At 56.4% G+C, this 6,045-nt stretch overlaps 1 long non-coding RNA gene across 1 annotated transcript in view; it reads left to right on the top strand.

Moving 5' to 3' along the window:
* Positions 1 to 5,706: 5,706 nt before the first annotated feature.
* The window catches only part of LOC148064302 (uncharacterized), a 1,705-nt gene continuing 1,366 nt past the window's right edge, over positions 5,707 to 6,045 (top strand). Inside the window, exon 1 of the long non-coding RNA XR_015713445.1 lies at positions 5,707 to 5,779. This is a non-coding gene — a long non-coding RNA (uncharacterized LOC148064302). The remainder of the gene's footprint in view (positions 5,780 to 6,045) is intronic.

The following is a 6,045-nucleotide window of genomic DNA, read 5'->3' as shown; positions in this document are numbered from 1 at the left end:
CCCGTTCGTCGGCCTGATAAGCAAATGTCCACGAGACCGGCTTGATCAGCTGTGTTTACTTCCGTGTTGACATGCGCTGACGGGGTTTGACCGCCGATGAGCGTTGTCAAGAAAATCCCGGCGCCATGGATGACGTCACGTTTGGCGGAGAAACGTCATGGATGACGTCACGTTTGGCGGAGAAACGCCATGGAACGGACGCACCATTGAGAGGAATGGCCCGGCAGGAGGCGGCGCAGCTCCGCCATCACCTGCATCGGCGTGATGACGAGGCGCGACGGGGATACGCGGAGACGGAGATCCCGTTCGTCGGCCTGATAAGCAAATGTCCACGAGACCGGCTTGATCAGCTGTGTTTACTTCCGTGTTGACATGCGCTGACGGGGTTTGACCGCCGATGAGCGTTGTCAAGAAAATCCCGGCGCCATGGATGACGTCACGTTTGGCGGAGAAACGTCATGGATGACGTCATGTTTGGCGTGATGACGAGGCGCGACGGGGATACGCGGAGACGGAGATCCCGTTCGTCGGCATCATCATCTGGTGCTGGGGGAAGCGTCACCAGAGACCAGCCACCCCAGCAGCACCAACAACATCGGCAACAGCGGCGGCGTGCGACGAGTGAGCGTCGCCAAGATCCGCAGCGCGAGCCGGGGAGCCAGCAGCCGCAGCAGAGTCGACGGCCGAGGGCTCCTCCACCCCCCCTATTCATTCAAGGGAATGTGTCGGGAATAAAACAAGAGAACGTATGACGTTTCTGTGGTTCGTTCTGAGAGATGTTAGTGCGCATGTGGCTCCGCCTGTGAGTGTGACGTATTCACAGGTGTCATTAGAGACTTTCGCCGCTTATGCTAAGCTAACATGCTCCGCCGTTCATAGACGGCGAGAGTTTCCTCTCAGAACACAGTTCGAAGGAGGGTTTAAACCCCTTCGCCCGGGTCATGCCGAGACTGTAATAACGGAGTCTGTCCACACGAATGAGGGGCAGACTCCAACCACATGTGTTTTGTTTACAGACGAGCAGAGGTCCGCGAGACTGGCTGAGTCAGCTGTGTTTACTTCCGCGTCGACCAGCGCTCTTGCCCGACAGAGCTTGACAGCAGAGGTGAGTGGAACTAGTCCAGACATGTCTATGTTGACCGGAGGTTGTTCCTTCCCCCACAGCGCTGTCTACAAGCACTGGCACCGTGGAGGACGTCACGTTTGGCGGCGGAGAAACGCCATGGAACTGACGCAACCTGGTGTTTTTACGCGCGAGTTTTCTCGCCGTCCTGAGACCAGGCGAGGGCGAAGAACTTCCGCCCCGTCCGGTCGATCAACTGGAGAGGTGCGTGGCGGTCGGATCTCACGAGTGACGAGCAGGTCTGGACCGCCAGCGGAGCTTGAGAATGTACGGGACCGGGTGAGTGATGCGGTGCCGACGCGCGCGCGACCTAACTCACTTCAGCTCCGGGTTAATTCTCCAGCACATTCCTCCACGTCGCGGGTTTTGTCAGCTTCGGTGACACTAAGAAGTGCTCAGGGAGTTGGGAAGACTTCCGGGGGGGGAAGGGAACACGCACGACGCGCATCTGAGGTGTCTCACGCGCACTTGCGTGCTTCTCCCACAGAGCCGGTTTTATGTATGAGAGTGGGGGTTCTAGTGAATCCAACTCGAGTACATGCTCTGTGGATTCAAGAGATAGAGACGCGGCTTGTGTGATGCCCTTTCGTCTACGGCCCGCCCTTGGGGTGCGGGCCGGAGGACTACCCAAGGTTCGCCAGGGCTGCGGTTCTGACAGAACATTATTCGGCTTGGAGTCGCCTGGTTTTACTTCTAAGACCCACTTGGCTGGGGGGAGTAATCAGGCGGGGCTATGCGCTACTTTTTGCCCGTCAACCCCCGCGTTTTCAGGGATTCTCTGGACGCGTATGGCGGAGCAGGAGAAATTATCCTGTTTGAGAAACGAGGTGTCTACTCTGCTGCAGAAGAAGGTCGTAGAACTGGTCCCTGCAGCCGAGATGATGACAGGGTTTTACTCCCGGTACTTCCTCGTGGCGAAGAAGACCGGGGGTTGGAGGCCCATTCTGGACCTCAGCTATTTGAACAAGTTCATAGCTACCCGCCCGTTTCGCATGTTGACGGTCAAGAAACTGCTTTCAGGTGTAAGTCCAGGAGATTGGATGACATCTATTGACCTGACCGACGCGTACTTTCACATACCGATAGTCAAGAGACATCGAAAGTACTTGCGTTTCGCCCTCGAGGGTCGGGTGTTTCAATACACTCGACTCCCGTTCGGCTACTCTCTGGCACCCAGGACCTTCACCAAGTGTGTGGAAGCGGCAGTGGAGCCATTGAGAGTGAGTGGGGTAAGGATCTTGACCTATCTGGACGACTGGTTGATCCTTGCCAGGTCAGAGGCAGAAAGTTACGCTCACACACAGAAGGTGTTGAGCCATATTCCCACCCTGGGGTTCACAGTGAACCTCAGCAAGAGCGCTCTGACTCCAGTTCAACAGTTAGTTTACCTGGGGGTACTGTTGAACTCGGAGGAGGGATACGCGCGCCTCCCGGACGTGCCCATTCTCCGACTGACAACACAGTTGCTGGAAGCTCGGTGTCACGTGACAACAGCAGGCACTGTTATGTCCCTCCTGGGGCTCATGGCAGCAGCCCACACGGCATCCAGTTTTGGAACTCTCTAGCCAACCTCAGGCGGAGAGTTCCATTGGGTTGCGTTCTTCGTTACACTCAAGTGTTTACAGACGCTTCTCTGACAGGTTGGGGAGGCACCTCGGGTCAGGCCTACGCCAGTGGGGTCTGGAGCAGTCCGGTGCTCAGACACATAAACTGGCTAGAGCTGAAGGCGATTCACAATGTCCTGCTTCACCTCTCTCCCCAACTGTCACGGTCCAACGTCCTAGTACTATCCGACAGCTCCACCGCCGTGGCGTACGTAAATCGCCAAGGTGGATATGATCCCCAGCCCTTCTGAGTGTGCCAAAGAAGATTTGGCTGTGGGCAGACTGTCACCTGCTTTCGCTCAGAGCTCAGCACGTACCGGGCGAGCTGAATGCAGTAGCGGACAGACTGTCGAGGGGGGCCGTCCAGGACGAATGGGGTCTGTCCGAGGCAGTGGCAAGCGAGATCTGGTCTCGATTCGGTCACCCGGTTGCAGACCTCTTCGCCAGCAAGGAGAACTTCAAATGCCCTCTTTGGTTCTCCCTCAGGGCTTCGGATTGCCCCCCACTAGGCGTGGACGCTTAGCCCATTCGAGGTGGCCGGTCGGTCTACTGTTCGCCTTCCCTCCTCCGCGGCTCCTTCTCCCCTTGATTCGGAGGGCGAGGCGGGGGGGGGGGGAGCTGAGGTTAATTCTAGTAGCACCAGACTCCCCGGGGGCGCTCTGGTTCCCAGAGCTGGTGCGCATGGCGGTCGGGGCAGTCCGGTGCTCAGACACATAAACTGGCTAGAGCTGAAGGCGATTCACAATGTCCTGCTTCACCTCTCTCCCCAACTGTCACGGTCCAACGTCCTAGTACTATCCGACAGCTCCACCGCCGTAGCGTACGTAAATCACCAAGGTGGAGTCAGATCCCCAGCCTTTCTGAGTGTGGCAAAGAAGATTTGGCTGTGGGCAGACTGTCACCTGCTTTCGCTCAGAGCTCAGCACGTACCGGGCGAGCTGAATGCAGTAGCGGACAGACTGTCGAGGGGGGCCGTCCAGGACGAATGGGGTCTGTCCGAGGCAGTGGCAAGCGAGATCTGGTCTCGATTCGGTCACCCAGTTGCAGACCTCTTCGCCAGCAAGGAGAACTTCAAATGCCCTCTTTGGTTCTCCCTCAGGGCTTCGGATTGCCCCCCACTAGGCGTGGACGCTTAGCCCATTCGAGGTGGCCGGTCGGTCTACTGTTCGCCTTCCCTCCTCCGCGGCTCCTTCTCCCCTTGATTCGGAGGGCGAGGCGGGGGGGGGGGGGCTGAGGTTAATTCTAGTAGCACCAGACTCCCCGGGGGCGCTCTGGTTCCCAGAGCTGGTGCGCATGGTGCTGGTCCGGCCTCTCAAGGTGTGGCTCCTGCACGGGACAAGCTGATCGGGACTTTGGACCCGGACGTTCTCCACACGCTGGAGAACGCCCGGGCCCCATCAACACGCAGGCTTTATGCCTCAAAGTGGGGGATTTCTCCCGCTGGTGTTCAGACAGGTCCTTGGACCCCAGCTCTTGTTTGGTCTCCGCTATCCTGTCTTCCCTGCAACATTTGCTGGATAACGGGCGGACTGTGGCGACACTGAGAGTGTTCGCATCAGCCATAGCGACGAGGCATGTCGGTTTTGAGGGTGCTTCGGTTCGCGCCCACCCCTTGGTGGCGCGTTTCCTGCGGGGTGCCTGCAGGCTTCGACCTCCTGCAAGGCCTTCCAGCCCTCAGTGGGATCTCCAGTTGGTACTGGACTCTCTCACAGGCCCGACCTTCGAGCCTCTTGACCAAGTCCCACTGGATATCTTGTCTTTCAAGGGATCGCTCCTTCTGGCACTAACAACCACGAAGAGAGCAAGTGAGCTTTGTGCCCTCTCCATTAGCCCTGAGTGTCTTCCTTTGGCGTCGAGGAGTCTTCGGTGTCTTTGCGTCCTAACCCAGCGTTCCGCCCGAAGATTCTGAGTTCCTTGTTCCGGGCGACGACCTTCACGCTGCGGGCCTTTCACCCGCCGCCACACTCGGACCAGGGTCAGGAACGTCTCCACCTGTTGTGTCCAGTGAGGGCGTTGGCCTGTTACTTGCGGCGGGTGGCCGTGTTTAGGCGCTCTGATGCCCTCTTTGTCTGCCACGGTAGATGCCGACGGGGAGAGGCGGTCTCCCCCCAGAGGTTCTCTCATTGGGTGAGATCGGCCATTATCCGGGCCTACCGAGCAGCGGGTGGATCTGCTCCTAGCGGTCTGAGGGCACATTCCACCCGTGGCGTGGCAGCCTCAATGGCTCTTTTGCGGGGTGTGGCAGCAGAGGATATCTGCTGAGCTGCTTCTTGGGCGTCCACGTCTACCTTGCTAAGGCCTATCTCTTCGACGTGACGGCGGGATCAGTAGCTCATACGGTTTTGAGCGCTGCTGTGCCCCCCCTCGAGGCCCACGGCTCCAGTGGACTTGGATCCTGGGCCGGTGGGGCCCTAGCGATGCTGCTTCAGGAGCGGCGTCCAGCTGGGGGTACATTTATCCCGTCAGGCTTCGCCTTTTGGGTAAACCAATAGCGAAGCCGTTAGAGGGCGGAGCACCAATGACGTAGAACCCCTGAGTTATCTATCATAACCTCAGGTTCTACGAGTTGGTGCGAAGCCCTCTAACCTCGCCGCCCAGCGGTCGCCCTTCTCGCTGAGTTTTCAGTTGGAGAAAGTGCGGCGGGTGCTTCCCGCCTTTATAGGAAGTGGACTGCCCCCTGCTGGGTGGCGAGTTCATTAAGCTTTCTCAGAGACGAGGCGGTGCCTCGGGGTAAACCAACAGCGAAGTCGTTAGAGGGCTTCGCACCAACTCGTAGAACCTGAGGTTATGATAGATAACTCAGGGGATAGTGTGCTTGTTTGTTTAAAAGCGCCATGAATACAATTGTAGATGTGCTTGTATAAAGACCGAGTTAAGTTTTGTATTTTGCTAAAATACAGCTAAAAAGTTTTCAAACTGCCGCACACGCAACTTCCGCCAAACCCCCGGATGATGACGTCACACTTGTTGTTACTCGTCCCAGAACATGCGTCTTTGCCTCACGTTTGTGCATAACTTGACGGAAGCAGGTGCGCGTCACTCGTCTATTGAGGTAAGATATAATTATTGCTTTAAGACTCAGAAATAAGGTTTCATTGCGTGTAATGTAACTTTCTGTGGTGCGTTAACACGAGAGCTAGTTCGCTAAAACTTAGCTTTTTAAATTATAATGTAACTCACACACGTATTTTGTTTGTTATTTTGAAGGACGAAAATATATTTATATTCCAATAAAAAGTTTGCTATATTGGCAGGTCATGGTAGGCGATTTATTTTATTAATATTCAAGATATTGATTTCATTTATCACTTCCGCATA

This window comes from Callionymus lyra, chromosome 15 (genome assembly GCF_982586985.1).
Source record: "Callionymus lyra chromosome 15, fCalLyr1.hap1.1, whole genome shotgun sequence".
Lineage (NCBI taxonomy): Eukaryota > Metazoa > Chordata > Actinopteri > Syngnathiformes > Callionymidae > Callionymus > Callionymus lyra.
The sequence above is the reverse complement of the archived record's forward strand: the minus strand, read 5'-3'. Positions and strand labels throughout refer to the sequence as shown.